Source organism: Lynx canadensis, chromosome A1 (genome assembly GCF_007474595.2).
Source record: "Lynx canadensis isolate LIC74 chromosome A1, mLynCan4.pri.v2, whole genome shotgun sequence".
NCBI classification, from domain to species: domain Eukaryota; kingdom Metazoa; phylum Chordata; class Mammalia; order Carnivora; family Felidae; genus Lynx; species Lynx canadensis.
The window spans coordinates 208,383,997-208,410,587 of record NC_044303.2 but is presented as its reverse complement, the minus strand read 5'-3'; the positions used below and the strand labels follow the sequence as shown (position 1 = coordinate 208,410,587).

At 38.7% G+C, this 26,591-nt stretch overlaps 1 protein-coding gene across 1 annotated transcript in view; it reads right to left on the bottom strand.

Moving 5' to 3' along the window:
• Nucleotides 1-26,591, bottom strand: part of FYB1 (FYN binding protein 1) — a 102,803-nt gene that overhangs the window by 51,889 nt on the left and 24,323 nt on the right.

Below are 26,591 nucleotides of genomic sequence, written 5' to 3'. Positions count from 1 at the left end.
CTTTTAGTTTTAATATTCTGGACTTTATGAAGAAGCCTACATCAACTTTAATATGACATTCTTTATGATTTAAAACATGTAGATGGTTTTTCATCAGACTCATTATTTTAGACGAAAGACGTTTAGTTTTTGTGTCTGATACTGGTAACACATTCTTACTTGTTTTCAAATATTTCCTTGAATCATTAATGAGAAGATGTATTTTGTTTCAGGTGTGATTTCTCAATATTGAAGTTTATTAAACAATCTCACAAGTAAATGATATATATAGTAGAGGTTATAATATAAAGACAAGCAAAATCAAACACATATAAATCACCCATAAACTCATCACCCAGCAATAGCTACTGAGTTCCATGTATTTTAAAACATTTTAGTGTAAACACATACTTTTGTGGCAGAGGAGCAAAATGGGACCATTTTGTATTTTGTTATCAGTTTAAAATTTTTCTCATTGTTCATAAATATAATTCCAGGTTAATATAATTATAATATGATTTTTAGTAACTAGACAATTTTTCTTTATGCAACTCTACCATGATTTAAAAAAAACACACTAAGGCTCTAATATTGGATATTTGCATTAATTCCTTTCTTTTTTGCTATAATAAAAAATGGCTTAGTCTTTGCACATATTTAAAGTTTTTTCTTAGAATGGATTCCATTAAGTGGAAATGCTGGGTCAAAAAACTTTTTTTAAGACTTTTGATACAAAATACAAATTATTTTCTGGAGTGATACCAACTGCTGGCTCCATCACTTAGTATAGGAAAGTGCTGATTTTCACATGTTTTTGCCAACATTGGCATCATATGTTTTGAACTTGACAATAGTATGGAAAACTTCTACCTTTTGCTTTAATTTCATTTTATCAAAATATCAATATCAAATACAAAAAATTCCAACATTTTAGATGTTTCTTTTGCATTTGCCTTCATATACAGACACACACACACGGATACACATAGTTACTGCTTGAAAAAATTATTGACTTTCGATTTGCTAGATGTAGGTATTTTCCCTCCTCCCTTTCCTTTTCCAACGTAGCAAAAGCATAACTTTTTTTTTTTTTTTATTAAATCCATGTTCATGGTTTTCATTATCATGACTAGGTAAATATTGTGCTTCTCTGAATCAAGTAGGGTACTCTAATTGCATTTACTTATTCATTCAACTTACTGTTTTCCTGGAGTTAACAGCTGTCTTACTTCGTCATTTACAAAGATTTTTCTTACTTCCCACAATTTCCAACAGTGCTGTAAAATGTCTTTAAAGATTTCCTACAAAACCGAACCTGTCAGATAATGAATCGGTTCCAGCATAACTATCATCCCTGTCCGCTTGCTCTAATGTGCCGTGGTTGCTTGTAAAGTGTGCCACATATCTGACACTCGGAGATGTCTCTTTGCCAGCGTCATGGCTCTGATGCATTGAGAGAATGCATCTCTCAAAAGGGTCCAAGATCTGGAGCCAAAGTGCTCAGGTTTAAGTTCTGGCTCCACCACTTACCTGCTGGGTGACTTGGGTAAGTCACTTCTGGTTTCATCTGTAAAATGAAGATCATAATAGTGCCCCCTCATAGGGTTGCGGTGAGGATGTTAGACTTCATACACATAAAGCACTTAGGACAGTACCTGGCATATAGTAAGTTGAACATTTTTTTTTTTATTTAACAAATATTTATTGAATGTTTACTGTGTGTCAAACTCTGTTCTAGGCACTAGGATACAATGGAGGAAAAAGCAGCCGCACATTTCTGCTCTTACGGATTTGAGGAGATAGATAAGAAGTAAACACATATAAAATTATGAGAAGTGCTAATAAACGGTGGTATACTGTTGGCATCTCTTCCCTACTCTGCATTCAGTGACCTCACTATGATAGATTGAACTTGGGCATAATGGGAGTAGCTAGGTCGTGGAAATAAACAAGAACTATAACTTTCATTATTGTTTTGTTGATTATTAGGTATAAGAAAGTGATGGAGGAAATGCTTATCATGCAGATTAAACTTAAAAGCGTGTTGTTTCTATACCTATTACATGGTAAATAGCATACAACATTCAAGAAATATTTTCCAGTATTTGAAAGCTATTATACAAACTCAGCAAAATATTCACTCACATTATTGACAAATGAGTGAACTTCTGACATAATATCTTTGTTTCTCATTCATCTTGTTAACATAAATGAAAACAATAATCAACATTCAGGTTGGAACTACATTCATTGCTTAATGTCAACCATAGGTTGGCTACAGGTACAAGAGACTGGCAAAAATCAACAATTGGCCATATGGAATTCTCAATAAAGAATATTGTATAACTTATTCTTATTTATATATTATGTGCCATGCATCTTTAATACCAAAAAATTTAATACATGTATGTATATAAACATTACACACATACATACACCTTTTCTTAGAGAACTAGTTAAAAATTTACCAGCATATCATGCTTATTCCTAAATAACTCGTAGGTTATTGTGGCTATATCATGAATAGAACGTCTCTGTATCTCCCCAATTTGCATTGACCCTTTCTGATTTTATACATTATGCATTGGAATTATGTATGTTGCCCTAGTTTCCCCAAAAATATGCGGGTTGTTTTTCTTGTCCTCCTAATTTGTGGGCAATTTTTTTGAGAGGAAAAGGGGATGCATTCTTGAAAAATGTTTTCCTTTAATTTTACACGTCTTTGAGGTCCATCTTTTCATTTTTATCACCATTTTTACATTTTAATTGTATTATCTACTCAAATCCTTTGGCTGTTTTTATTCTATTAAAAATTTTTTAAATGTTTATTTTATTGAGAGAGACAGAGAGTAGGAGCGTGGAAGGAGGAGAGAGAGAAGGGGACAGAGGATCTTAAGCAGGCTCTGTGCTGACAGCAGAGAGCCTGATGGGGAAGGTCGAACCCACGAACTGTGAAATCATGACCTGAGCCAAAGATAGAAGCTTAACCGACTGAGCCGCCCAAGGCGCCCCACTTTGCCTATTTTCAGAATAGTATTTGCTTTTTCTTAGTGGCTAGTAGAACCTCTTATTCAGGGTATTAATCTTTTGCCACTTATATGACAAACAATATAAGATCAGGCTGTTATGGCTCCTGCTTCTGCCTATTCATACCAAAAACTCCCACCAACAAAAAGGAAACAAACAAACAACAAACTACAAACATAGACCAAACTATGCTCAACCCAATAAAACCAAAAGTCTTCAAAACCTTTGAAGGAATATTAGTACTTCACTGTAAATTAACCTTAAAGGGCTAATGGCAGGGTTTTAAATGACATATAAAAAGCTTCTTTGGTTGGTAGAGAGAATTAGTTCCCCTGCAAATCTGATAAATAAAATTTTCCAACTGATTCTATTTATGTTAGAAATATTTTTCCATCCCATTTTTGTAATCAGTAAAGTTAAACTTTTTGATATATAAGACTTTCTGCCTTTTCTCTAATTCAATGAGTAAATTCTTGTAATATAACTTCTATCACTAGAGTTATGTTTAAGAATGCCATCCCTGCCCTGAGAATACATAATTATTTTTATTTTATTTTTAAGGATTTTATTTTTAAGTAATCTCTATGCCCAATGTGGGGCTCGAACTTACAACCCAGAGATCAAGAGTTGCACGCTCCACCGACTGAGCCAGTCAGATGCCACAGAACACATAATTAACCTTACGTTGTTTTCTACTTCTCTTTGGACTCTTTTTTAACATTCAACTCTTTGAAACTATGAAAAATTTATTTTGGGGTTAGGAGTTAGGTGTGAGTTTGGGATCTAGTTTTATGGGTTTTGTTGCTACTGCTGTTGCTCTTAAATCATTTACCAAATGTCTCATCACCATTTATCTAATGGGCTATTACTTACTGACTTGAAATGACTCTTTTCTCATAGAATAAACATTAAAAATTCTAGTGAATTTGGGGCACCTGGGTGACTCAGTCGGTTAAGCGACTAACTTCAGCTCCCGTCATGATCTCACGGTTCATGAGTTTGAGCCCCCGGAATCGGGCTCTGTGCTGACCGCTCAGAGCCTGGAGCCTGCTTTGGATTCTGTGTCTTCTTCTCTCTGCCCCTCCCCCACTTGTACTCTGTCTCTCTCTCTCTCAAAAGTAAATAAACATTAAAAAAAATTTTAAAAATTCTAGTGAATTTCACAGATGAAAATGACATTTCAATTTATAAATAATATGGTTTGATTGATTCATAAACAATTTGAAAGTTGTATGCACGGAAAATAAGCCACTATAGGTGGAAATTAATAAGCTGTTGTCTAAAAAGAAGAAAAATGTTTTTCATCCATTTGTGACTTATCTTTTCATGGAAAAGATTTTGACGAGCTGGGGGCATTACCATCTGAAAGTGATCTAAGGCTTGGAGGTAAGAAGTTATAGACACGGTTGGGGGAACAATGCACTGGAAACACTAAAACGTGACTTACCCTAAAACCCATGTACTACTTTTTCATTTTTGCACAGGCTTCTGAGACTTTCTGGTGGGGTGTCTGTGACGGACCCCTGACCTTCTGCTTGCTTGGCATCTATTCTCCTTTCCTTAGTGATAATAACTTGAGCTACCCAGAAAGGGGTGTGCTGGCTTCCCCCTGGACTTGGACCTTCAGGGAGGGCCCCTGGCATTGCCCTCTAACCACCGCCAGGGAAGGGTTTGACTGAGGATGTGGCGGAACTGGGGCAAAGTGCCCCTGAGAGACAGAGAGGGACTGGTTGGATTTTTTAAAAATTACCTTCGGAAAATTGCCAGAGATAATTTGAAAGGCTTAATGAGGCACTAAACTAATTATTCAAGTGTTCTGCTCCTCATCAAACTTGGGGGAACCTAAACTAAAGTCTTCCCATATTACACTAGTATTTAGCAGTGAAACATTTTGCTTTGCAAAATCTGCGGTCACTTTCAAATCCTACAAGGGATATATTTGCATGTATACAAAATAATTCTAAGGAAAAGCATCTTTGTTTTTCTGGGGGAAAAAAACAACAATCGGAGACTTACCTTAATGTATGGTTGGCTTTGAAATCTCTTTCTGGACTTTTAAAGTATGCTAAGATGTAATTAATGATATTAGAATTCTCAAAAGCAAAAATCTAGTCTGTTGTGACAGAAAGCAGAGGGTGGGTATTGAATTATAATGAAATAAGTAAAGAGGAAACAAAAAAGAAATCTATAGGACATTTCTGAGACTGATGACAACACTAAGTAATCACTTTTTTTTTTGACCCAGCACATTCTAGACATTTTACATATTTATCTTATTCATCTTTACAATAAATCAATGGGGTTCTTCTCTAGTTTCCATTCAAAAGTTAAGAAAACTACACATGTTCAGAGAGTTTGGAAGCAACAGAAGTAGGGTTTAAAATGCAGCCAGAATTGAAACTTTAGTCCAATTTCTATGCTATCTACACCCTGTCTACTATGTTCTGTGGCTCCTCAAGGAAAGGAAGTAGACATTACTGGTAAGGTTCCAATGCACGTATTCACATACTTTCCAAAGATCTGAGTGTAAGTCTAGCTTTTTCTGACTGATACCTTTCCTCATAGTGTGATTTTGTACAACTATTTTCAGTTTCGTGTAAGGCAGAACTAACTCTGGAAAATGTAAAGTAATTCTGGAGCATATACTCACATATTTGGGTGCTTTACATGCTAAGTTTATGATTTATACCAGAATTTGATTTTGGAAACCAGATAGCAGGAAAGTGGACATTCAAGAGCTAGTGGAAGATGGGCCCCCAAAGATGGATGACTGACACAGACTAGCAAGGAAAAAGTCTCAAGAAATGGGAATTGAGGAATTCAAAATAAAGTCATAAAAGGACTTATGAAGATATGAAATAAATAAAATAAAGGAAAAGACCAGTTTAGAGTTTAGTGTGCATTAAGAATTAAGGATACTGGGTGCCTGGGTGTCCCAGTCGGTTAAGTCTTTGACTTTTGATTTTGGCTCAGGTCATGATCTCACGGTTCATGAGACTGAGCCTTGCCCACGCTCTGTGCTGACATGTGGAGCCTGCTTGGAATTCCTATCTCTCTCTCTCTCTCTTCTCTCTTCCCCTCCCCTGCTCATGCTCGCTTGCTCTCAAAAAAAAAAAAAAAAAAAAAAAAGAATTAAGGATGTAAGCTGAGAGATAACACCCCAAAATGATCTACTATGGGTCTTATCCCTGAAGGCTCAGGAGATGTTTGTTGCCTGGGTGATCTGTGGTTTTAAAATACTAGATCTGACAAGACCATTTGGAATTCCTCAAAGAATGATAGGATTGTGCAGGGATATGGGCCTCCTAGGAGTGGGCAGAGCTGCTCTCCTGGACAGTTCAGAATGACTCAGTGGAAATTAAACTAATCAGGTGAATTTGCAACCTACTGCCCACTCTCATCCCAACTCAGAATCCCCAGAACTGTGTTCCTGGACATTTTGGGAGTAGCTCAAGGCTTCAAGAAGGAGATATGGGGCATTTTGCTAAAATGTCAAGTGGGAGCTTGACTGGCATCTTGCTGTAACCTTTGAACTTTCACCAGAGATGTAATAATTTTAATAATGAAATTCTTTTTTTAATTAAAAAAATTTTTTTAATCTATTTATTTTTGAGAGAGAGACAGAGTGCAAGCGGGGGAGGAACAGAGAGAGAGGGACACAACAAATCTGAAGCAAGCTCCAGGCTTCAAGCCATCAGCACCGAGCCCAATGCAGGGCTCGAACTCATGAACCGCAAGATCATGACCTGAGCTGAAGTCGGATGCTTAGCCGACTGAGCCACCCAGACACCCCTTAATAATAAAATTCTTAACCATAATAAAAAAAATGTGACTAATGGCAAAATAAGAGAGAACTGATTATTTTTGTAAAAGAGGACAGTTCATACTGGTTACAAAAAAAAAAATGGGAAGGGTTGGGAATGAAGGAGAGGGACGCAAAAACACGAAAACAACTCTCAAGAATCTGGGAGGTTATCAACCTCTGATTCAAATTCTCATCTTGTTTAATTTTGGAACCTGAGAAGAAGCCTTGCACAAGTCAAACGCCCCTGCTCAGGCAGGCCTGAGTGTGTGCCTAATGGTTGGAACGCCAGCACCATTTTACCAGGAAGAACGACTAGGCCCTCCGTGAGTCAGTGGTGCACAGGGTTCTCTGGTTCTGCCCTGAATGCTCCAGATTCACTGAAAACACAGGCTGCCCAAAGGGGTGACATTTTGTCAGGATCTAAAACCTCTCAAAACTAGCAAACAAAAAACAGAACTGAGGGGGGAAGAAAAATGGGATAGGGAGAAGGTGAGGGGGTAATTAACAAAAGACATAGTGAGGGTGGCAGTGTCCTATTATGGAGAATGGAACAACAAAAGTATACAACTTTACACTTCGCAGTTTTTTTGCGAACGAAATACTGCTTCTAGATATTGTCACAATACTCTTATAATACGAAGATGTATGAGGTCTCAGGAAATCTACCCCAGAGATTCTGACATTTATGACTTTTGACTAAGAAGGTACCTATTGCCTTCATGTCCCATGGGGTCTGAGGAGCATGTAGCATTGTGGTTCTTGATTCCCTTTTTAATCTATGGATTCCTTTACAAAACCAAGGACAGTGTATCATACTTGGGGGCCTGCAATTGCACCCAAACCCTGACCCTAGACCAGGTATTTTTAATTTTGGTTTTCTTGGGATGTCTTGAATTGGGCCAGGTATTAAAAAACTTTAATTTTACCACCAGCTCCATCACCAAAGAGCTCTTTGTTTTTGGCAAATCAGTTAATGAACCTCTGCGTTGAATTAGTTTTTCCATCTGTTGGGTGGCAGTAATAGGATCTCAACTACTTCACAAGGGTTTAAGGGTTAATGAGCTGATAGGCATGAAAGCATCTTGAAAAGCCCAAAGTATTGTATAAATGTAAAAGATGGTCCCACAAGGATGAGGGGGCCTGTAAATAAAATCATTACCAAGTTACCTTGACTTAGCATACTTTGAAATCCTTTATAAAGTTCATCATTTATTTATTTGGGAATTATGACATGCCTGCCCCAGGATTTAGCCATCGGACTGGCAACTCAGAATCTAGACTTTTATTTTCTTTGGGCCTGGGCAGGCACATAGCTACTGCCCACCCAAGAGGGAAGAAGAGCGCTAGCAGCTCTTTGGTATTTCCAGAGTCCGAACTGGCGAACTCTACACTAGGTAATTTGTACAATACTAGGTGCACACTTAATGGAACCCCTAGCAGCTGCATGCCGATGCACATTCATTTATACCTAACTGAACAGGAACTTTCTCAGGACCAAATATCACTGAGATCTTATCACATTTACCATAATGGCTGTTTCAACGCTCCCCACATTCCTGGACCTCACCCATGCCTTCCTCTTTCACCACAGATAACTTTACTTTTTATTTTACTAAGAATAGGCAGAGCACTCCAACTGGCCCTCCCTACTCATCCTTCATTTTAACTTTTTAAAACCTCCTTATATGCTGCTCACTCTCATTTTTTTTTTTTTCCCCTGGTTCTCTGGAAAAATGTCAATCTTTCTTACTAATATTAACGGGCATTCTTGGCTCTTATCACTGCCCGCGTCCTTCTAGACCCTGTTCTGTTGATTATTCACTCCTTCACTGGCACTGAGTACAACCATTTAGTAAGCACTTACTATGTGCTCTGGACTGTGTGTTTCAACCTTTAAGGAGGACTTTTCATCTTAAACATGGTCAATCTTGTCTACTCCAAAGAAACACAATAGCCTTTCTTACCCTTGTCCTCCATTCTACTACCAGCTGCTTCTCCTTCTTCCCTCTATAGCCAAACTCCCTGGAAAAAAGTCTCCATCGGCCACTTCTCTATCTTTATTTTGCTTGGGTGGCTTCATGACAGGACAAAGAATGAACAGGTTTGGGGAGGTGTGGGTTTGAGTTCAGATTCACCACACTTATGAAAACCTTCAATTACTTATTACTCAATCTGAGGCCTTGAGTAAGTTGCTTAATTTCTCCAAGTCTTTATTTTCTCATCAGTGAAGGAGTCATATACACCCACCTTGCAAAAGCACCTGACCACACTGTAACGCTCAATGAATGTTCCTACTCTTTTTAGCTCTTACTTGAGATGGCTACCTCATTGATACACTGCAGTCTAGCCACCTCAGCTGTAAACAAAACAAAACACCCTTTCCCCAAACCGATCATGCCAGTCCTGGTTCTGTTAGGATATCTTAGAATGAATGAAACATCAGGAAGTTTAACTTTAAATCCTTAGAACCATCGAATTAAGTACCCAAACAAACAAACAAACATTACTTTCACTTTCCTGGTTCTTTAAAAAAAAATTTTTTTTTAAATATTTATTTATTTTTGAGAGAAAGAGAGAAGGAGAGACTGAGTACAAGAGGGGGAGGAGCAGAGAGAGAGAGAGGGAGACACAGAATCAGAAGTAGGTTCCAGCCTCTGAGGTGTAACCTCAGAGCCCGAGGCAGGGCTCCAACTCACAGAGTGAGAGATCATGACCTGAGCTGAAGTCAGAGGCCCAACCAACTGAGCCACCTAGGTGCCCCTCACTGTCCTGATTCCTAAACACGCCAGAAGCAATTTTCATCATGGGAAGAGGAATGGTTTGGTAGAGGGAATAGTTGTGCTGGGGTCATTCAAACTTGGGTTTGACTACCAATCCCAATCAGTACTAGTTGTGTTACACGGGATGACTTATTTTGCTTCTTTGGGTTTTCTATTCCTTGCCTGTTGTATTGAGACTACAGATTCCTAACTTGCAGGATGGCTATGAGAATGAGGAATTATTATACACATTATAAAGGTGTACCTGTCCAGAAAATAACAGGTGTTCTACTTATGAATTATCCTAGAACCTGCAACTGTTGTGTTTGTTCTATATGGGACAGGCTCTTCTTACACGTTTGAGGGCACATTTGTTTCCATCTGTGTAGACAGAATAGGATAATCATACTCTAACAACTTAAAAAAAAAAGTTTTCTAGGGGTGCCTGGGTGGCTCAGTCAGTTAAGCATCTGACTCTTGATCTCAGGGTCATGAGTCAAGCCCTGCACTGGGTTTCACACCGGGAGTGAAGCCTACTTAAGAAAAAAGTTTTCTAAACTACCATTTTTGCCTGAAACCACATGCTAATTGCCATACATCTGACCATTTTGTGGAAAGAAAGCTTTTGAAAAGCCACCTGCCCTTTTAAATGTAGTGTGGTTGCACTGCCCTTCTATAGTGTTAACACTGATGCAACCTAATGTCGCTCAGAGAGCTCTCCATTTGTACACAGAGCACACACAGGTGGTTTCTTACATTAATTTTATTTTCTTTAAAATTCCCAAAGTTTATCATCTGTGTATCTATGTATCTCTGTATCTATTTGTTTTTTTCCTGGTTCCACAGTGAACTTCTGAGGGTGGGTCTCCACTGTCAACATCTGTGTGTACCCAACACTCTGTGTCTATTTACTTGGCAGGGCATTTAATGTTCTACTGATTTGGACATTCTTTTTCCTTTACTCTTTTCCCTTTAGAAAAAAACAAATAATAATTTGGGGCACCTGGGTGGCTTAGTCTGTTAGGCATCTGACTTTGGTTCAGATCACGATCTTGTGGTTTGTGGGTTTGAGCCCTGCATTGGGCTCTGTGCTGACAGCTCAGAGCCTGGAGCCTGCTTCGGATTCTGTGTCTCCGTCTCTCTGCTCCTCCCCCACTCACGCTCTGTTTCTCTCTCTCTCTCTCTCTCTCTCTCTCTCTCTCTCAAAAATAAATAAACATTAAAAATTAAAAAAAAAGAAAAAAACTGATTTAAAATAGTTTATTGTAAAATAGATATATACATGGCAAATCATTTAAGAAAATAGAAGAGGGACTGTTGAAAAGAAATCTCACATTCTAGATCCTGTCTCCCAGTCTCCACCCTAAAGACAACTGTTACCAGTCTTTTAAGAAATGTACATTTTTCAAGAAATACTCCATTTTTTTTCTTATACAAATGGGACCATGGTACATGTTATTCTATATTTTGTTTTCTTCATTTAAAAAAGAGATCATTCTATATATAAGGAAACCAAATTTCCCCCCATAGCTATGGAGCTCTTTGTTGCATAGGTTTACCATCATTTATTTGACCAGTCACCTTATTGATGGAAATTTAGGTTATTAAAAAAAATAACTTTATTGAGGTATAATTCAATAAACATACTAGTTTAAAGTCTACAATTCAATGGTATTTGTATATTATAGTTGTGCAACCGTCACCATAACCTAATTTTAGAACATACGAATCACCACAAAAATAAGCCCTGTAACCTATTAGCAGCTGATCCCTGTCCCTGCCCTCCTACTCCTGCTTTAGGCAACCAATAATTTACTTTTGGTCTCTTTAGATTTGTCTACTCTGGCCATTTCAAATTAATAGAATCATACAATATGTGGTCTCTTGTGACTGGTTTCTTTCACTAAGTTGTTTTTGGAGTTCAATCGTGTTGTAGCAGATACCGATACTTTATTCTTTTTTATAGCTGAAGAAAAACCTACTGCATGGGTGCCACATCTATTTATCTATTCGTCAGTGGTGGGCATTTGAGCTTTTTCCACTTTGTAGCTACTATAAATCATGCTGGTACGAACCTTCTTGTACACATCTTTTGTAGACATACGTTTTCATTTCTCTTGAATATATGCCCAGAGTAGAGTTGTCTGACCATTGGAGGGACTCTAGGTTGTTTCTTATTCTTCCATATTTTTGGATTATTAGATAATTACTATTATAAAATTATTCTTGTACCTGTGTCTTTGCCCACAAGCATAAATACATCTGTAACATCAATTCTTAGAAAGTGGAATTGGTGGGTCAAAAAAACCAAACATTAAAATAATTTGGTAAATAATGCTATTTAGTGAGATTTTACAATTCATTTGTCTTCTAGCTCAAGAGGAGAATACCGATTTTACCATAACCTCACTAACACTGTGCATTATCATGCTTTTTTAGTCTTTAACAATTTCTGGGGAGTAAAAAAAATGGTGTAAAATTTTAACTTGCATTCTATGTTTTTGAGTGAGGCTAAGGATCTTTTCAAATGCTTATATGACATCCTATTTGTGTGTGTGTGTGTGTGTGTGTGTGTGTATCTTTGCGTCTCCTTTATATATGTTAGAGGTATACATAGCATTCTATTTAGCTAAATTGTTGAGAAAGAACATTATCTCTTTTATGATTGGCATTTGCTCTCACATAGAATATCATTTACAATACAGACATATAAGTAGATATTGCCATTTATGTTAAATTATCTTAAAATTTTTGACAAGATCCCCAGCAGCCTTCAAAGGTAGGACTTGAAACTTCTGGGTCACAGGCTTAGAACACCTCATTTTACCGAATTTCTCCTTGCCCTAATTCAAAGTCATCTGTTCTTATCTTCAAAGGATTTGTAAACCCATAGTGGATGGGAAATTTTGAAAACCAATGTAGTTGAAAACAAAGCACTGTAACTATATTAGTAAGAAACACTTTACTTTGAAAGCAAGCTGCCAAGAAAATCATGGCCGGCTTAGAATAGTCCATCAAAATGGAAAGAAAAGTAATACTGAAACATGTGTGTTTACATTGTTAATCAAAGCAGAAATTTGGATGAAGGTGAAGAAGTAGAGATCAAAACAATATGATCATCAATTAGAGAAAAATAAGTAAAGAAAGTCTTCATTATCTCAAAACTTCTCTATGTCAGACCTAACTAACATTCAGGGTCTCTGAATATTTTTTCACTCTTAAAACTTCACTACCCCAATAACTTTGTTGACTATTCATTTGTTGTCTATATAATTATTCGTATAGTTATATGTCACCATATATCAAATGTAATATATTAAATATCAAATGTAAATTGTTTTTATAAATGATTTTATTTTCTATTCATAAGATGAAATTCAAGTTATTAGGTGGTAATTTGACAGAAGACTACTGACTTTTGAATCTTTCCTTTTTGTAAAGACTATAAGTTATAATTTAAAAAGTCAGTATATAGGAAAGATTTATGGGTTTTTTTGGTCAAATGCTCATAATTTACCAAGTGCCTCTTTCTTGCTCTGAGATAGAGCATATTTGAGCAGAAGACAAGAACTGTATTTCTTTTCTTCAAATACTAAAAGGTGTTTTAAAAGTATACCAACAACTTACATAGGAGCAAAGAAAGTACTAGAATTCAAGTTTTAGAAACATTTGCATGTGAACTACTTTATATGTTGAAGGGATAGTGAATGTTCTGAAGAAATTAATACTTTGAAAATAAAATCAATATATCCCAGATATATAACATCTATGAGCAGAAAAGGAGTAAATTTTGATGCTGCAGAGACACTATCACAGCTTTAGAATATGAGCAAATAGAGGAATAATTAAAGCAGGGGATTCAAGGTCAATTGTCATTGGAAGCCAGGTAGGAACATGCTTGTGCACACTGAGGTGGAAATGTGACTTTGGAAGATTTCATAGAAAAATCTAGATTCATTCGTCACATATTTACAACGAGCTAGAGCCTCACAGTAGCCACCCCGTTGAGACAGGGCACAAGTCTCCTGTTTACCAATTTCTGAATGTTGGCAACTAGGTAAACAAAACAAAATAAATAATAAAACAAATAAAAAATCTGAAAAATTCTGCACACCAAACAAAGCACAATTATAGGCTATATTAATTTGTGACAAATCACCTTTGTAAGTTAAGAAACAGGAAGTGCCATAAAGAAAAGTTTTTTATTAAGGGAAATTGATCACAGGTTCATCCAGGAAGCCTTTTTTTCCCTGCTAAAACTATGGCATTTGGAAAGGGGTAAATTTGATTGTCAGACCAGGTAGAGAGTCATAGGAGTTCAGGAAAGAGGACAGAACTGCCAACAAAGAAGGAAAAGCTTCCCTGTAGTTCCTGGACAGAACAGGTGTCCTGGTGAGACTCCAAAGGAAGAAGCATTGGAAAAACAAACGTGACTATAACCCCGTGTAACTGCAAAAAGCACAACTATGTAGAAGGTGGGTGTAAATAGAAGGTATTCGGTTCAGTGAATGCCTACCTCTTCCATGACAATGACTATTATTGTCATTGCTGTTTTTGGAAGATCACCTAGGGAAAAGAAAGGTGGGATTCTGAGTCAAGAGCACAAAAGCATCAGATGATAAATCATACCTAGAGAAGGGGGCACCTGGGTGGCTCAGTCGGTTGAGCATCTGACTCTTGATTTTGGCTCAGGTCATAATTGCATGGTTCCCCCATGCAATTTGAGCCCCATGTCAGGACAGAGCCTGCTTGTGAGTCTCTCTCTCACCCTCTCTGCTTGCAATCTCTCTCTCTCTCTCTCTCTCTCAAAATAAATAAACATTAAAAAAAAAGACCTAGAGAAGAGAAAGACATAGAAGACCCAGAAAAGTCATAGAGAAGCTCCTATTAGAGGTATGATCTTATGCAACTTTCTCTCTTCCTTCTTTTCTTAAAAAAAAAAAAAATAAGTATTTTTATTTACCCAAATAATATATTAAACATTTCTGGAAAAAGTTTTACGGCACAGATAAAGTAACATTTCACATGACCTCTCACCCTCCATTCTGCTCTTCTTCCCAGAGGCAATTATTGTTTATCTTTGCAGAACTTTTTCTATGCATTTACTCACCTATGAATGTATGCATAGAAATATTGAGTTAAAAACTCAAATATTACTGTACTCTGAATACCATATTACATATACTGGGCCTATGTCATTCTTTGTAACTGTGGCAGTGTGTTGTGTGATCAGGACAATCCATGGTTTGTTTAGTCTTTTCTGTTTTGCCTACTAACAAGGGGGCAGTGAGTATCCACGAACATGCTTCTGTGTATATGTGGCAGTGGTTTTCTAGAAGAGATGTCTAAAAGTAGAGTTGCTGAGATAGAGGGACTTGCACATTTTATATTCACAAAAGTCCTGTCAAATTGTCCCCCAGTGGCTGTCACTATAGACTAGCTGAAGTCTTGTCTCTTCATAACCTGTCTACCACTGGACGTTTTTAGCCATTTTTCAATGACTTCATCTTTCTGAGCCTCTGTTTAATCTGTAAAATGATAAAAATCCTACTTCACAATAATTTATGATAATTATGTTAGTTAACAAAAGTGCCTACCCAAGTACCTAGCTCACAGTAGGTACTTCGTTTAATGTTCATTCACCTTCCTTATTATGGATCTGTGAGGGAAAATTTAGTTAAATTAGGTGTATTTGTATAACTTTTTTATGGTGCTAATAAATCTTTGCAATTATTAGCATGTGTTTAACCATTGAGTAAACCCACTTTTTAGTTCATATTCATATTCTATTTTCTTCATATAATATTTTTTAATGTTTATTTATTTGAAGGGAGGAGCAGAGAGAGAGGGAGAGAGGGAATCCATGCTCAGCGGAGAGCCTGACAAGGGGCTCAATCTCACGATGAGAGATCTCACAACCTGGGCTGATATCAAGAGTCGGATGCTTAACTGACTGAGCCCCCTAGGCGCCCTGTCATATCCTATTTGCATTTACATTAATCCTAAAAATAGGATATCCTATTTTTAATTAAAATGATCTAATTAGGAATATTCTTTCGAGTTTAGTGTCGCTATAGTTTTGTCTTGTGTTATAACTCAATCTTCCCCACTATATTTCTTTTTCTAATTACTGTGAAATCTTTGTTTTTATAGTTCATGGTGGCACTGTTTGTCCTTCATTTGTTCTTTTATCATTAGTCTGAGGCAAATAAGAGTGTACTTTAGTGAAAATTAATGTAAATCCAGGCTTATATTATTATTAATTTTTTAAGTTTTTCACTTGACTAAAAACCCAATTAAAAATTTTGTATGGAAAATTTAAGATCTCTAAGTTTAAGGATCTCTAAGAATGTCCAAAGACCTCAGATTGAAATACACTGTCTTGACTGTCCACAGCTCAGTCAGGCTTACCAGTTGGATGTACACATTTCTCCACCTCATTGATCTTTTCTGTATGCTTTGCTTAATTATTCTAAGCAAACAATATGTACCAAGTTTTACAGTCCCTAAATCGAATTGATAAACTCCAGGGGCACCTGGGTGGCTCAGTCAGTTAAGCATGTGACTCTCCATTTCAGCTCAGGTCACGATCTCACAGTGGTGAGACTGAGTCCTGCCCTGAATGGGCTCTGCGCTGACAATGAAGAGCCTGCTTAGGATTCTCTCTCTCTCCCTCTCTCTCTCTCTTTCTCTCTCTTTTTCTATCAAAATAAATAAATATTCCTCTTTTGTTTTTCTGACTCATTACACCCAATACGTGAGCAATTCCTATCAATGCTACGTCTGAAACATTCCAAATTTATCTACTTCTCTCTCTTCCACTGTGCCGTTCTGGTCCAAACCTCATTGTTTCTCACCTTAAAGCCTTCTAGCCAGTCTTTCAGCTTAATTATTATCATTATTATTATTATTTAAAAATGTTAAATGTTTATTTATTTTTGAGAGAGAAAGAGAGAGACAGCATGAGCAGGGTGGGGTAGAGAGAGAGGGAAACACAGAATCTGAAGCAGGCTCCAGGTTCTGAGATGTCAACACAGAACCCGATGTGGGGCTTGAACTCACAAACCATGAGATCATGACCTGAGGTGAAGTCGGATGCTCAACTGAATGAGCCACCCAGGTGCTGCATTATTATTATTATTTTAGACAGAGTTGTGTGCTCAGGGAAGGGCCAGAGGAAAAGGAGAGAGAGAATCTCAAGAGGGCTCCACACCCAGCACTGAGCCTGATGTGGGGCTTGATCTCACAACTGTGAGATCATGACCTGAGCTGAAATCAAGAGTTGGACCCTTGACCGACTGAGCCACTCAGGCATCCCTTTCAGTTTCATTTTTATTTGCCTACATTTTATTCTCCTCATAGCAAAAGAAGTCCTAAAATGTAAAGCAGATTGTAACATTCTTGTTCATAATGACTCCAATTTTCATGGCTCCCTTTCACAAATTCCAAAGTATGACTTCTTAGGACCTGTGGGATTTGGTCAGTGCCTATTATTCTGGCCTATTCCCCCTTCACCTATCATATTCCAGACCACTCTATGTGTTTCCATTTTTTTAACCACATTAAGCTGGTTCTTGCCTAAGGAATTTGCCCTAGCTGGTCTCTGCCCAGACATTCCTATCCTATATCACTGTATGGTTGGACATCATAATACGAGTTTTAGTACACAGTAGTGGAATTGAATGTTACAGGGCACTGAATAGAAAGAATTATAGTCAAATATAAGCAGAAGTTGTAATTAGTAGAAATAATAACTTTTAATATCAGTCTTGGAATTGGAATAAAATGCTACCCAATAGAGAAATTCACTAGGTCTAAAATTTATTGAACTTAAAATCAGTGACTTGGCCGAGAGATAGCAAATCTTTGGCAATAAGAGAGCAGGACCATTTAGGAGTACAAGACCAAGACCAAGGATCGTGAATATATAAGAACTGGACTAGTCAAAGGTCAGCCAGAAATGTCAGCCAGGGAGGAGACAAGAATCCAAACTAGTCGGACAGTGAGTATCTGTCAAGACCATGTACTTTGGACTTGGAGTCAAATCCCTTTTAACTTGTAGAGAACTTCTGCCCTCATCCATTGACTGATCCTCGTTACTTGATTGTTGTGTGCCTGTACAGAGCTGGTAGTTAATCATTATTACGTAGTTTGTGGACAATGAAGCAAGACAGTGCTGGTAACCTAGTGAGAAATTGGACATGAAATACCCATATTAGATCCAGATAATGTGGCTTGCTAAATGCATCTTTCATAACCATGAAAGGTAGTGATGTTGGAGTTTCAGTGTTACGAAAGTGGGAGGAAGGATAAGAGTGTTGGTAAGCCCCCACTTTGGGCTTTCCGTATGTTCCAGGACTTCACTCAAACAGTCAACGTATGATGGATACCAACCCACCTAAAATCCCCCAGCCTGGTTTCTTCTGGTATGCTTTGCTAAAACTGTATTACTTATACTTGGTAAACTTTGACACCTACAAATTGTGTCACAGTGCTCATTTTCACCAAACCTCCAATGCAGTTTTTTGCAGGACTACATCAAAGGGGCACATGTAACTCAGATTGGTGATAACACCTCGTTGTAGGGGCTACAGTTGCTTTAGAAAATAAAAACTATGTTGAAAGATTCCCTGGTAAGTTAGAGAGGTCTAACTAGGATGACATTAAACAGAAAAAAGTACAAGTTAATTACTCAGTGACAAAGAAACGAGTACATGCTGGGGAAAAATCAACTATGTACAGCAATATGTGTACCTTTATAGGTGTGTACCCTTACATGTGAAACATCAGTAAATTACATAGCATATTTCTTTTAAAAGGTAAAATGGCTGGGGTGCCTGCGTGGCTCAGTCAGTTAAGCGTCCAACTTCAGCTCAGGTCATGGTCTCATGGTTTGTGAGTTAAGCCCCCGTGTGGGGCTCTGTGCTGACAGCTCAGAGCCTGGAGCCTGCTATGGATTCTGTGTCTCCCTCTCTCTCCGCCCCTCCCCCACTCATGCTGTGGGTGTCTCTCTCTCAAAAATAAATAAACGTTAAAAAAATTTAAAAAAAAATAAAAGCAAAAATGGTATTTGTTATTTTAGATACTTCAACTGAAATATGACTCCTAGTTCCTGGAAAGAATCCTATTTTAGGTTCTTATTCAATTTTCAGAATTCAACTGTTCAGACCTTGGTTATTAGCCTAATTATTGAACGTAGATCTATAGCAGTAGTTTTCACAATTTAGGGTGCATAAAGATCACTTGGGTGCTTATATAATAAATAGGTTCTAAAAACTCATTCCTTAGACATTCTGATTCGGGTGCTTTTGGAAAGGGCTCAGAGGTCTGTCTTCTTGCTTAGAATCTTGGGGAGTTCTGATGCATGTGGTCTACAGACCACACTTTGAGTAACATCGATTTTTTTTCTTCTCCTTTAAATGAAATAAATAGTGAAACTCAAGTCAGCTAATGCTGGCATTACTGAGCTGGTAAAAGGTTTAGATTAAGATATAAAAAGATGTTTTAAGTAGATTGTTTTATTACTTATTTATTTTTTAACTTTATTGATTTATTTTGAGAGAGAGAGAGAGCACAGGAGGGGCAGAGAGAGAAGGAGAGAATCCCAAGCAGGCTCTGCACTGTCATCATGGAGTCCAACGTGGGGCTCGATCTCATGCATCATGAGATCATGACCTGGGCCAATATCAAAAGTCGGACACTTGGGGCGCCTGGGTGGCGCAGTCGGTTAAGCGTCCGACTTCAGCCAGGTCACGATCTCGCGGTCCGTGAGTTCGAGCCCCGCGTCGGGCTCTGGGCTGATGGCTCAGAGCCTGGAGCCTGTTTCCGATTCTGTGTCTCCCTCTCTCTCTGCCCCTTGCCCGTTCATGCTCTGTCTCTCTCTGTCCCAAAAATAAATAAACGTTGAAAAAAAAAAAAAAAAAAAAAAAGTCGGACACTTAACCAACTGAGCCACCCAGGAGCCCCTAAGTTGATTGTTTAAAAAAAAAAAAATTAAATAACCTGAAGACAGAGGCGTCTAGGTGTCTCAGTTGGCTAAGCGCTGACTTTGGCTCAGGTTGTGATCTCACCATTGGTGAGCTTGAGCCTCGCATCGGGCTGTCTGCTGTCAGTGCAGAGCCCGCTTCAGATATTCTGTCTCCTTCTCTCGCTGTCTCTCCCCTGCTTTCTCTCTCTCTCTCTCTCGCACACTCTTTGTCAAAAATAAACATTTAAAACAAATTAAAAAAAAATAACCTGAGGATAGCATTTGTCCATTTTCAAAACAGTAGTTTTTGAAATCTGGGCCCAGTACCAATAGCATCAGCATCACCTGAGAACTTACTAGAAATTCAACTTCTCAGGCCCCATCCCAGATCTACTGAATTAGAAACTCTGGGGCTGGGACTCAGCAATCTGTGTTTTAATAAGTCTTCTAGGTCATTCTGACATACACTAAAGCTTGAGAATCACTGGAGTAGAATAAATGGTGCTATACCTTGTCATATTCAAAGGTCAATATACAAATGTAGAAGACTGTGAAGAGAATGGTAACTTTAAGTAGTCATTGCACTACTAAGGTGTGCAACTTGTTGCCTGAAATGTAATATTATCAGAACCTCCTTTTTCAGCCTTAAAATGCAGGTTGTTTATTTTTGACCTTCAATAATACTGTATCAGCTACTAGCTGACACTCCTAGTTAGTACTTCATTATCTGAGAGTTCCTTCTGGTTATGATTCGCCCTTTCCACAAGGACCAAACCTTATATGATCCCACCAAAGTTGAAGTGAGAGAACTTGGTGATTACGAATTGGGAAAAGCCTCATTGAAGATGCCCGGGGCACTACCCCATTGGTAATTGGATGGATGGGGAAGTGACAAATAGAAGTGGAGGGTGATGAAGGCGATCGGGAAAACCAGAAGATGACGTTAGGAGATGTGGCAGATTGATAAGATTGGGGAAAGGAAGACAAAGTGATGAGGAACAATCTTTAATATACTTTTTATAGAATGCTGACAGCCAGTTTTCTATCCAGAAAGGGAATGGAACCAGGCAAAGTGGATTCATCAAGAAGGCAAGATGCCTTTGACCACCTACCCTATACCACTTATGGGGCAAATGACCAAGGAATAAGAATCTCTGTTCCTAAGGACGGAACTATAAAACTGTAGAACTGAACATTCTTGTGAATCTACTATTCCAGGGTAGTTCATCGAGTTTGACATAAATAGACCTTTATGAGGCCATCTTCTTGCTTCTACATAGAACTTAGAAACACAGAAGAAGGGAATCACTTAGTCTTAGGATGATATCTTATGTGATGTCCTCTTAAAAATGTCCTCCATTCTGATCAAAGATAAGACATCTGAGGTCTAGATAAGTTTAGTGATTCACAGAGCTTAAAATCAGGAGATTCAGGGACAAGCATCCTGTTTTCCTTATTCAAGTCTTATATTCTTTCTACCATTCCACGAAACCAAAAACTGCGCCCTCTTTCTCTTTGTGTCTCCCCATCTCATTTGTTTGAAAGCTCTAAAAAGGTAAAAGCTAAACATCTTCCTTTTGAGAGTTTTTTCAGCATCTCATTGGTGAAATAACTGAAAAAATACATGCTACTCTCTAAAATGAAAGAAGCTAAGGAGGGACTCGGCAAAAACAGAAAATCAACAACTGATAAACTAAGCAAACATGCAGGTAGAACTCTTCCCCCCATACGGAAACAGTTTCTCCAAGTGTTTTGTTTTGTTTTGTTTCTATGAAAAGGAGTACCTTAAAATTTCTCAGAAGTCATGGCTGTATGTTTGCTTGCCCATCCATGTGTTTGCATGTGTGCATGTGTGTGCTGGGATGATTCTAGGGGTAAGCAAGATTGATCACTAACTTCCCAGAAAGGAGGGAAATTGTTGATAGTCAAATCTCTGAGCTAGGGGAAAGAAAAGGGGACCTGAGGTGGGAAGGGAGAATAGGGAGGACATTTCCCAGGCAGACTCTCTATTGACTGTTCAACCTTTATGGAGAATCCAAGATAACATTACAGAAGTGACCCATTTGGTGGAGTGGGGAGTACATCAATAGCACGTGGGTTAGACATCTATTTGATAGGGTTTGGAGAAGACTCCAGTTGATACAATCCAGCCATAGCTGGGCGGATTGAATCAAAACTGTTTGGAGATGAGAGTGGCTGACATGGGCTGGAGTGCGGGAGTGCCTGATTGTTGTCACTAGTGGGGGCTTCTTTTGACCTCAGTGGGATAAAAAGCCCTGCCTTTCTCTGGACATCACAAGAAAAGAAGGACAAAAGTTTTCTGTGAAAGTATGTGGAATTGCTGCTTTGTAATTTCATAATGAGTTCAACTGTCAGGGCACCTTTTTGTGCAGCTTTCTTGCTATGTAGGATGTTTCTATGAGGTGTAAAACTGTAGTCTTATGACTGCCCACTGTTTCTCCTGGCCAGTCGTTATAGGATGCTGGGCAAAAAGGAATCTCAGGATATATCTGCTCATGGTTCCAAGTGGGGGTGGGGCAGTACCAGCTTCCAAGGAAGCATTTGGAATTAGGGGTGGGAGTGGAGGAGGGACTGTTTTCGGTTGCTGTGATGGCTCGTGAGTGCCACCAGCTTTCCAGTGGCTAGAAGTCAAGGAGGCAAAAATTCCTGCACTAGGCAAGATAGGCAAGACAGTTGTGTTCAATGAGGAATAGTGTGTCCTCAATGGCCAGTGGCATTTAGGAGAACCGAACAGCTCATTTTATTTATGAGATCCAGGGGTTATGTGCTCCAGAGGCAGGTACGGAGCCTAGATCAGCTCTCTCTAAATACAGTAATGCAGTGTCCCTTCTACCAGAGCTCATTCTGCTGCCCTACCATGGCCTTCTCATAGCTACCATCTTGTATGCAGAGAATCCCAAGACATTTTTACATCCACCTAATAACATGATTGGAAAGGCAAGGTACTTTGACTATACTCGACATCATCAACAAAAACAAATCCATACTTTCAAACAACTGAACATTTAATAACTTGCCGCTTTGAATGATCTTATGATTAGTCTTCTTCTGGCACCAATGATCATGAGCAGCTTTCCTTTGAATGTGCCAATCTTTCAAAAGATAAATGTTGTTTATCTCTCAAGACAATCATAAATCGTGCAAAGACAAAGATGCAAACATCGGAGTTTTTCAGAAATGTGGTTTTTTGTTCAAAGTAAACTAAAAATAGCAACACAACTTCTTGATTTTCTGATTCAAGTCATCTCATGTGCTAGTCACTTGGTTTGGTTTCCCAAGCCCACTTTAACTGAGATGGTGTAGGCAGTGAAAAAAGGGGCACTGGTAAATGTCTCACGAAGTTTCATCTTGAAAGGTGGGACTTAAACCAGAAAGGTAAAAGGCTAGCCTAATTTCCAGAGACTGAGTGGTTACAATTTCAATTAGGCATTATACACCCATAGAGGAAGGCAGTTCTCATTCTCATATATATTGCATTTCTGACATTGAAAAATGTGGACTCTGTCTCAGGAATTTTGCCCTGGCAACCCTGGAATAGAGGTTTTTGACAGCTGTCATTATTTCCAGGCCTTCATGGCCCACAATTACTGTTTCAGAACCATCACCCTGAATTTCATAACATTACACAGCAGCCTGCAGGCTAGGGCCTAGACACTTTTCTGGTTTCCTGGGGGCTGTGGCTAACCTCCAGCATTTATTGTTTTTTATCATTTTCTGGAGGCCTTCTTACAAGGCCCCCGCTATCCAGAGAAGTTTCTATTTCCTGGGAATTAACATAAAGAAGAGGTATGTAACCTACTTCTTCTTTCAATTTCGCAGATCTGTAGAGCTGGAAGGTGCCTTAGAGGTGGTCTAATTCACATTCTCTTCCTGTTTTGCAAATGAGAAGGTGGTCAAAGAAATTACTTGCCAAAGTCACCCAAAGTTGATAGAGTTGGGCTCCAAATGGAATCTCTCAACATTAAACACAACTACATTGTCCCATTCAGTATCTGTGGGCTGATGAGGTTCGCTACCACTCAGAACACTCAAACTACCCGTTGTCATAGAATTAGGGAATCATTCGGAATACAAAACCATTTCTCCCCCCCCCCCCCCGCCCCAGCAACTTTTTCAAACTTTGAAACTGCTTTACTTCAAATTTTTGAACCTCAATCTGTATATCGCAAAGGGTGCCACCAAAATCCCCAACACTCTTCATCATCTTGCTCATGTTCTCGGGGTTGTAGGTGTGTGTATGTGTGCTTTCCGAGGTAGGATGTCTTGCATCTCTGGCTCTGAACAACAAAGTGGCTGAAGCTGTTAGAAGCTGCAAGAATGCCCACTTCCTACTTGACTGGTGACATATTTTTGCAAAGCTGTTCTCACTCAGCTTCCCCATATCAAGCAAATTAAGATTTAGAACACTGACTTCAAGTTCCTTTTTATGCTGTTTCTGCTCTGTACAGTAAAACAACTTTTTTCACACACGCGAAATATTTGTCACCAGTGAATTTGAATTATAAGTATTATCTGCCACTCTGCATTTACCTCATACAGAACGTCTTCCATCATTAGTTCCTGGTAACATTGGTCCTACTGAACTACTTTGAGAGGAAAAAAAAAAGGTCTATGGCCAAATACGATTTGGAAATTGCCTTAAACTATACTCTCATTAAAAAAAAATTTTAATGTTTATTTATTTTTTAGGGAGGGAGAGAGACAGAGCATTAGCAGGGGAGGAGCAGAGAGAGAGGGAGACACAGAATCTGAAGCAGGCTCCAGGCTCTGAGCTGTCAGCACAGAGCCCTACGCAGGGCTCAAACTTGTGAACCAGGAGATCATGACCTGAGCTGAAGCCAGATGCTTACTGAGCCACCCAGGCACCCCTATTATCATTTTTGATATTCATAATGCCCAGTAGTGTATTAGAGACATTGCAGTTAACAACGAATTTAACTTTGTTTAACCCAGGATTTCCCAAACATACTTGAATTACTTTTTCCCTAGAACATTTATTAATATCCTACAGAACTCAATGTCAATGGGCAATTTCGAGATATCATCTAGCCTTTATTGACTGTGTTCTGCATGCTTTACAGGGTTCTAAGCACCTTATGGGAATGAAATTTTGCCAAGGCTCAAATATCAGAGTACAAATTCAGACTCTAGTCAAAAGGCACATGGTTCCATTTTGGTTACATCTCTTACTAGTTGCATAACTTTGGCCAAATTACCTAATAATCTCTGAGCCTCAGTGTCTTCGTTGCAAAATGGGGAGAATAAGAATATACTGATATAATGTGGGGAGAGAAGAAAGGAAGTACTGATACAATATCCAAGTAGAAGAATAGTGATACTTAGGTTTTTTTTTTTTTTAACTGCACCAAGATTAAAAAAGAAAACACAGAGGTCCTGTCATTATGTTTTTGATAACTGAGGCTAATTTTTTTTTTAAATCTTTAAAGAAACTTATCTTTGGGTTTTTTCTCCAAATCTTTTAACATATTGCAATAGTTTTCTGATAGATACCTGAAACTTTTTTCATAATCTTAGGAAATCCCTTATTTTAAGAAAAATGTCACCTTCTGTAACACATAGAAAACTTACTGAGTTTTAAAACCTTCTTCCTAGCCCTGATTCTCAGCGGGTTGGGGCACAGAAACGTTTGTAAATTGCTTCCCGTGGAAATGTACGCTAAATGTTGATTTCCTCATTAGCGAACAAGAGCCTTTTTAGTTCAAAATAATAACAACGGATAACCTTTTGTAGAGTGCTTACTAGGTGCCTGGCACTAAAAACTCTACTTATGGAAGTATTCATGTAATTCCTCCAAAACTGTAGAAAGTAGGTAGCATCATTGTTCTCATTTGTAGGTGAGGAAACAAGCAAATTATTAAATTGCCCAGAGGCTGGCAGCTACTGAGGGACAGACTTGGGAATGAATGAAAGGCAGCCTGCCTGGCTCCAGACCACGTGCAGCAGCCCACCCTGCACCAGCCCCTGTGTTGTAGCCCGGCAGCAGGATTGGTTTGGATTCCTGTGGAAGAGCAAGAAACATGGGGTAGAATAAGAAAAAGGAAAAAAAAAAAAAAAAAAAAAAAAAGATGAGATCTTTTCTAGTTCTAGGGGACAGGGAACAGTATGTAGAGTTTATCTTTCCAGCAACCTTTTCACTTCCCACACTTCTCTGGCCGATACTCTAAGTTACAGAAAACTGCACTTTGGCACTGCCAAGCTCTCACTTCTGCCCACACGTCTGACCTGCTCATCCGTTCTCCCTCAAGCCCCTCTCCTGGGCCTCTCTCCTCTTTCTTCACTGGCCTGGGCGACACCTACTTTTGGGGCTTAGCTTAGGCATCAGCTCCAATAGGAAGCCTTCTCCTTAGACCCTCCAGGAGTACCTAAGTCTCCCGGCACCCAGAACCTGTGTTCTTCCTACCTTATGGCTTATCGGGGAGCAATATAGGTGCCCACTGACTTGCTCCTCTTACACGACAAGCAGGGAAGCAGAGATGCATTCGGCTCACCTCTGTTGAATCTCTAGGGTCTAGTATGGCACCTAGCACATGCTTAGTGCTTCATGATGATTGTTACTATCCACAAGTGTACCATTTCCCAGTGGTTTACCATGTCCAAAATACTGATTCTCACCTACAGTTTCCTCTTCCTAGTGCATAAAGAGGACAGTTATTTCAGACCCTATCATATGGCTGGAAGAAAGAAGAAGGGGTGTGTTTCTCCTCAAGCTTTGCCTATTCTATTTTCCTATGCCTCTTCTTCCTCCCAAGCCTTCCATCAACACTTAATACTTATTCCAGTCCTCCCATCCTTAGGTGTGATGAGGACATCCTTTGCAGAAGCATATGGAGGTTGGATGTTGACTAAGACTCTTAGGGAAGTCCCTATTGTGACACTGACCAGTACCAGGAAGACTATGTGGGTAGAACTCTCACCACAACTATGGCTGTCTGGCCAGCAATTTTGACCCATTAGAGGCAGAACTCATGACAGAGAGAAGCAGAGATGTTATAGCAACAGACACTATTGCTGC